This window comes from Psammomys obesus, unplaced genomic scaffold (genome assembly GCF_907164565.1).
Source record: "Psammomys obesus unplaced genomic scaffold, mPsaObe1.curated_primary_1811, whole genome shotgun sequence".
Taxonomy (NCBI): domain Eukaryota; kingdom Metazoa; phylum Chordata; class Mammalia; order Rodentia; family Muridae; genus Psammomys; species Psammomys obesus.
This window is the reverse complement of record NW_026591086.1, coordinates 26,254,609-26,260,686: the sequence shown is the minus strand read 5'-3', so window position 1 is coordinate 26,260,686 and position 6,078 is coordinate 26,254,609. Positions and strand designations below refer to the sequence as shown.

Genomic DNA, 6,078 nt, shown 5'->3' with positions numbered 1-6,078 from the left:
CAGGTAGAAACAAATATCAAGTATTAACTATTTATTCTGTGTTAAGACACTCTAAGCAATACACTGTGACATAAAATGCACAGTTCTTACAATATTCCCGTACTCTTCACTTCATTCACTTTTGACTGTGCTGTGTATAATTAGATGTTGAGCAAAGAAGGTGCTACAAATCTCAGTTTGTGGTAGAGAACATTCTCACTAAATACACAATCAGACAACTCACAGTTAATGCTCTACTGAATGACTAAATAAAAGGAAACACAATTTCAATTTTAAGTAAGTGGATTATTCTTCTAAATAGATATTAAGCAAGGGATTCCATTTGAGTTACACGATTAAGGAACTACAGTGAGTAGTCAAATGTAAAAAAAGCTATGTTTTGCAAACAAACAGAAATTGAGCAGTTTTCTTATCTATAAAAATGAACAAAATACAAAAAGAGGAACCTAAAGAAGGTCAAACTGATAAAAAACCTTGTGAAGCAGAGTGTAATGCAGTGACTAAAAATCAGCATAGAATCCAGAGCAAAGAACAGCCGTTTTGGTAGAGCCTATCTATATTTTCTATTTGTGTACTAAGAAAAATTAAGGAACATGTGTACGAATTATGAATATGAATGACATATATCTAAACATATATCCTGATAACGTTTTGTATCTTTAAAAGTAAATTCAGTGTGTAGGGGAATGGTTCAGTAGTTAAAAGCACTTGCTGTTTTTCTAAAGGACTGGAATTTGGGTCTCACGTAATCACAAGCTGTACCTACAGTTCTAGTGAGTTAAAATTTGTGCCTAGACATACATGTAGGCAAAACCCCTACACAAATACAGTAAGCACACACACCAAACAGCGATTCAGTAGGATCTCAGCAGCAGCTATGGTGGCTCAGATCTCCTGTACTCTCTCTATCTCCCTTTTCTTTCCCTTTTCTTTTCTCTCTGTTTCCCTTTTCTTGGATGATGGGGTGGCTGTCTCTGATGCTGTTATTAAGGTGTTCAATGACATGAAAGTTTGAGAGTCCTCAACTCCAGAAGTGAAGAAACTCAAGAAGGCAATGCTCTTCTGCCTGAGTGAGGGCTAGAAGAACATCATCTTGGAGGAGGGCAAGGAGATCCTCGTAGGAGATGTGGGGCAGACTGTGGGCGAACTGTACATCACTTTTGTCAAGATGCTGCCAGACAAGAACTGCTGCTCTGCTCTCTACGATGCAACCTACGAGACCAAGGAGAGCAAGAAGGAGAACCTGGTGTTCATCTTCTGGGCCCCTGAGAGTGCACCCCTTAAGATAAAAATGATCTATGCCAGCTCCAAGGATGTCACCAAGAAGAAACTGACAGTAATCAAACATGAATTACTACGAGCAAACTGCTATGAGGACATCAAGGACCACTGCAACTTGCCAGAAAAACTAGGTGGCACCATCATAATCTCCCCGGAGGCAAAGCCTTTGTGAGCCACCCTGCCTGGAGCATCTAGCATCTAGCACCTGCTCTTGGGTGTTGCAGGCTACCATTTATTGGCCAGACCTGAGGGGCTGGGGGACCCAACAGGGGGAGGGAAATCCCTTCACCCCAGCTGACAAATGTCCCTCCCATCACCTCTTCCCTCCATCTCTGTAGATTCTGGCCTTCCCAACCTGCTTTTGATCTTCTGAATCCTCTTGGGTTGAAGGAGACCAAGTTCTATCTGAGGCACCCAGTATGTGGGGAGCCTGTTATTATTATTATTATTTGTTTTGTTCTTTTGTTTGTTTGTTTTTAATGACTCCCCTATTCCTCATCCCTCCCATGCTGCCAACATCTAACCATAATAGTGAGTCTGTGCTTGTCTGTTTAGTTCTGTGTGTAAATAAAATGTGGAAATGACGCTTCCTTGTGCCTTCTGGTTGCCTTCCCTTTCCCTTGATCTTGAACACTCATGAAAGCAGGACCAGTAAGGGACGTTCAATTATAAATAAATAAATAAATAAACAAACAAATAAATAAATAAATAAATAAATATTAATTAACAAAAATTAAAAAAAATAAAACAGCCATTTTAATAGGTGTGCAGTAATATTTAATAATGAACAAGTCAATCTTGTAGTTATCCATATTACACCCTGAAATAGAAGGCCTTAAATTATATTATCAGAAAATTAATTTGTAATTCTATGGCAGAAAGACATGTGTGCCTAGAATGCAAATATCTTGCATTTCAATCTGAAAGCTAAAAAAGCAAACTAACAAAAATGATCATTCAAAAAAAATACCACCACCATTAAGCCAGCATAAACTTAAAATACATAAGAAATGCCATTACAAAAAGCCTCAAGAAATGAAAATGCAGTGCTGGAGTTTATTTCCACAGTGTACACATACAAAACAACTCACACCTGTTTCAGGGAAGACCAGGTGTACATACTCTAAGCACTGGCAGCTTGGGAAGTTGGCTCTAAGACTATCTCCGTATAATATAAAAAACCACATGCCTACTCTTTCATAAAAATGACTCCTAAACATGAGCTAAACAAGGATGGCAAAACAAAGATGACAAAGAGGATGGGAAAAGAACATCAGGTTTCAACCCTGCAGAAGGAACGTCAAGTAACCTAGGAATTCTGAGAAAATTACTATGCTTCATCAGGGAAGAGCACATTAATTGGTTATCCAATGGCAAATGGACAGTCCTTAAAACATATATCTGGTACACTATAGAGACTGAAGCAGTTGTGTTTAGTATTATATACATTTTTACGTGCACACACTTATGTGAACATATATGTGCGTATGTGTATATGTATATATTTATAAATAAATTGTTACACACCAATATATATGTATGTGTGTATTCATTTTTACATAATCATGAGTTTATATATATTGTGTGTGCATCTGTTATAAATTTCTAAATAAATTGTCACACTGCAAAGTATATATATATATATATATATATATATATATATGTGTGTGTGTGTGTGTGTTTATATGTATATGTATATTTTACATACATAGATGGGCACATATATTGTGTATGTATATATATATATATATATATATATATATTCCTAAATAAATCACTACACTGCAAAATCTCTACATACAAGTTGTCTACCCAGTTCTCTTGAATTATTTCTTAAACTGATTCTTCCATAAGGAATTAGTTTTGCTGTTGGATTATATGTTTTATATGCTGTATGCATTTTTTCTCTCAGTTGGGGAGAAGACAAATATTTCTGAATTCTACATTAATATTAACCCCAATCTACTGCGAAGCCGTATCGTGTGTACCAATTGCTAGGGCACAGATGTAGGTGGTGGTAAAACAAATCGTAATATAACAGAGCAACCAATGTATTTTGAAGAGGCATAAAAGGGAAACTGAGTGTTAATGTGGTACATTTGCCACTGTGTCTTTCTCTAGAAGCCATTGATAATGTAAAATAGTATGACTATATATAAAATTAATAAACAGATTGTAAGTAGCTAAAGGAGACAAGAATCAGAAAATGAATTAGGGTATTTATTCTGGGATAGTTATTGTTCTTTAGAATGTTCTGTGTACTTACTCTTCTTTCCTTGGTTTTATTTTCTATTATAGTCATGTTACTTTATTTAACCAAAAGTCAATGAAACAAACAAAAAAAAATGAAAGATTTGTTTCAGCTAACAGCAAATTGTTTAATCTTCAGCGATGGAAGCCACTTAGTCATATTCTCAGTAATCCTGAGAATTCAAATTTAAAAAAATATTATGTGAGTCATGAGAGTGCACTGTGTGGTTTCAATGTCTTGTTCCCAGTCTGCTCTGTGTTTGCTTTGCTCTGTCTCAACAGAGAACAGTCATAGCAACACAGAAACCTAGATATATTCATCACCATAAAGGAAAAAGCATTGCAATTGAAAGGCCCACCATATTTGATGGAGTTTAAATACTTTTAAGATTTATTGGTTTATTTATTTTTAATTTTTGCCTGTGAAATGGGCAGATAATAACTATCATGTAAATTATATGTAATGATTAAGTGCCTGGATATGGCTAGAGTTCAGTGAGCCTTGATTATATTCTGACTAAACCAAAATTAATTTCAGAAACATTAAATTTGAAATTAGGATACTTAGGATACCAGATATTGCTTGGGGATCATCCTGCTGTACACTTTCCCTGAGCCATCCATGGCTATTAGATAATATGGTAGAGTTTGCTTTCAGATAATATCTAGCTTTCTCTTTGAAGCATGTCTTACTTAGTTTTTGCTCAGGTCTAAGAAATGTTACATTTCCCCTTCCAGCTTAATCCACTCGGAAGTAAACAAGCCAGTGTGTGGTAATGTTCCCCTTTAATAATGTTTTGTCAGATATTCAGTGTTAACTCAATAAAAGGACAGCAAGTTTGACCATAAACATATTTTAACAGTACATATACTTCTAATTTCTAAGTGTTTTATTTTCATAATATTGGCCTTAGCTGGAGAAAAGGGCATGTATTTTGGGAACATCATGCTTCTTCCTGTCCCACAGTTAATGAGGCACATGAAGCATTGAATGTGGCTTGATCATGCATACAGAGCAGGCAGCCAAGAGGAGGCACATTCTTCTCTGGCAATGAAACCATCTGCAGCCTATCCCAGCAGGTTTTCCTTCAGGGCTGCAAGCAAAAGGAAAGAATACAAAGTGTTTCTGATTCTGCACCATCCTAGAGCAGCAAAGGCATAATACAAGGGGGAAAACTTAAATAAACATGTACAGATGCCTTTTCCAGGTTTTTTTCCAAATCTTGACTTTGAGTTGTATAATTAAGGAGTGAAAAAAAAATCTCAGATGAAACTGTGCATTTTGATGCATCGGAGAGAGAAAGGGTCCCTTGTGGAGGGATGCACATTTGTTGGGTCTTGATTTTAATCATTTATATGATAGATATTTCTGGACAAACAGACTTAGCCACCACCAGATGCAGAGTGTCTCTGTTAATAATCTGAGTTAATTGAACCTCCCTTTTGCCATTTGCCAATTATCTATGCTTCCACATTGAGATGGTTTTCATTTTATTTTTTCTTACTACACAGATAGAGAAGCACAACACAATATATGAATGTTAGAAAGACCGAAAGTAAGCACACATTTATTTTCTCCTTTATTTTTCATTGAGAACAGAAAAAATTCGATACATTCTCCTTAGAAACTTGCACTGAAACCGTTGATGGCTTATGAAAGTGTTTTTCCTTCTGATTAAGGGAAACAGAGGGGAGGGAAAGGAGGCAAATATCAAATGGAATGTATTCACTGCTGGAATATAGATTTTCATTGCTCTGACCGAGCACTTGATAGAGATTTTCACCACATCTAATAATCATTTTCTCAGTAGGCTGTAAAAAATTAGGAGATTGCGCTTCTCATAATCAAGGCTCTATTTATCAGGCACACTACTTAAGAATTTCTTTGTTATCAATAGCTAACACATGTTATTCATTTAAAAACCTTACATAAAATGATGCATTCTTGCTTGAGAGTGAAAATATTCCAAAACAAATAATGCACAGTGTCAGTTATCAGCTGATTGTAATAATTCAGCTGTGAAGAAAGCTACCCTTGGTGACTTTACAGCCTTGAACACAAGTAGCTGAAAATTTATTATGTGGCCACAGAAAGAAAAAAGAGAGCATTGCCTTTTCTTCACAGGAAGTTCATCAAACCCAAACAGAATGAATCTCTGAAGGTCAAGATTATTAGCTAGGATGTTCATACTTCAATACAGGGGAATACCAAGGTACTTGAGAGTCATGCTTCAGAGCAATTGTTCAAAGAATGATAGCAATTTAGAAAGGAGAATGTTGTGTCTGGTGTACTTGAAGAATTTGATCTATGTCTTTCCAACAAAATGAACACTGAATTTTCCCTTTGGATATTTTCTTTCTAATGATACATTAGATAGTGATTCTAATTAGAAAAGTAATTCTAAACATAGAAATAAGGGATCATTTTAAGTTTATATAAATGATAAAAATGAAGGGATGCCAATATAAAAAGTAAATAAATATCAAAATTGTCAAACTAGCTGAAACACAGAAACAATAAATGCACACTTGTCTCATTTATCCTTT

The 6,078-nt window shown here is 35.5% G+C and overlaps 1 pseudogene; it reads left to right on the top strand.

Annotated features, from left to right (window-relative positions):
* Positions 1–988: 988 nt before the first annotated feature.
* LOC129678987 (cofilin-1-like) lies at positions 989–1,453 on the top strand (annotated as a pseudogene).
* The last annotated feature ends 4,625 nt before the right edge of the window (positions 1,454–6,078 follow it).